Below are 1,655 nucleotides of genomic sequence, written 5' to 3'. Positions count from 1 at the left end.
GGAAATACTATTAGCCTACTTTGCTATCGAGTCTCTTTCCCTAACAAGAAAACGTCAGTCTTAAGAGTCAGGAAAGTTTTTGCTTTCACTATCACATATGAAGAATGAACTAAACACCTAACTTGGAAAGTAAAACTTAAATGAGGGATTCAGGACATTTCTGAAGGTGTCATATGACCAAATTAAAAGTTGTTATGATGTGTCTAAAATAACAAATTAACTCTTAATAAAGGTACAGATGTGCTGATTAGTCATGCTGACATGTACATATGAAATATGCCTAAACCAAATTAAAAGAAAACAAAATACCTTCTATGGCAATCTTGAAAAGTCAGGGAGCTCAATAAATATTAAGAGTATGCTGCACAATGAGAGAACACTTGGTAATTAACATAACTGAATATGTGAAAAATGAGAAAATATACAGGATGAAGGTTGAGGACTACACATAGAAAATTTTTGTGATTTTCTTCATTTTGATTGTATTACTTTCTTGTCTTCAGGAGGGAAGATCGTGACTTCAAAAGTAACAAAATATTTAAGAATTCAAAATGGTTTTGTTCTAAATGGTATTCCTGTGCTATTTTCTCAGCAGTCCATGTTTCTAGACAAAGTTTATGATTATTGAGAAATGTCAATGCTTCCACAATGGAAATTTTGCCTTTGGGAATGTTCTTAATATTTATCATATCAAAGAGATGGCCTTTCGGCAATCTGAATTCCTTTGGCTCTCGACCTGTTTCAGTAGCTTTTACCTGCAAGACACAGGATCTTTGGAATCAACATACACATCTTTTAGAAATGACAGCAGCTTGTCATCTTTATGAATAAAGTTCCCCTTAATTTCTGGATAGAGACTAATCTGCTCTCGCAGGAGGCTGTTGGTAGAGGGGTGTCTGGGAGCCGGAGAGGACTTCATCTTGCCGGTTTCCCATTCCGCTGCGTTCTCTCGTTGAAATTCCTGATCCCGAGAATCACCGCAGCCCCCATCTCCTCCTAACATGATATCCTCAGGTTCATGCCACACGTGGAAACACCAGCTCAGGAAACCTCCGGCAAACTGAGAATTCTTATAATACTTTATGCAATTAACTGGTCTTTTAACATTGTGCCATCATTTGTAAGAATTATATTCAATACCTTAATTTAAGCCACTCCAAAAATAGCGAAGCTGACAAAAATGACTAATCCTCGAAACATACCATCTTGTATATTCTAAGATTAACCATTCACCCATTATTTAACCTTTGGGAAATAACAAATTTGAAATAATAAGGTTTTCTCTCTCAACATCTCAGGTTTTGAACATCTTTCGGAAAAAAAGAGAAATTTCATTCTCAGACTCTTCCTATGGTTACAATAAAATCTTTTTGTTGACTTTATTCACTCAGCTAAGAAAGAGAAAATAAAATGGTTTGCTTGTTATATCATTATTTCCAGAGTAAATTATGTGGGTGTCAATAAACTCTCTAAGGTCACTGAAACCAAGAAGGATTAGATTGCAACACACAAACAAATAATTTGTCATGATTGCTGCTTATTTTCAAGCACATTCTTGCATATAATTAGTTCCTCTTCCTTAAAACAGTTGTTGTTTTATGCTTCATAACTTCATGTCTAAGATGAGAATATAATTTTCTGAAGTTGATTTACAC

General features: G+C 34.7%; 1 pseudogene; it reads right to left on the bottom strand.

Moving 5' to 3' along the window:
• Window positions 1–471: 471 nt before the first annotated feature.
• On the bottom strand, window positions 472–990 carry LOC108301829 (annotated as a pseudogene).
• Window positions 991–1,655: the final 665 nt, after the last annotated feature.

Source organism: Cebus imitator, unplaced genomic scaffold (genome assembly GCF_001604975.1).
Source record: "Cebus imitator isolate Cc_AM_T3 unplaced genomic scaffold, Cebus_imitator-1.0 Scaffold37, whole genome shotgun sequence".
NCBI classification, from domain to species: domain Eukaryota; kingdom Metazoa; phylum Chordata; class Mammalia; order Primates; family Cebidae; genus Cebus; species Cebus imitator.
The sequence above is the reverse complement of the archived record's forward strand: the minus strand, read 5'-3'. Positions and strand labels throughout refer to the sequence as shown.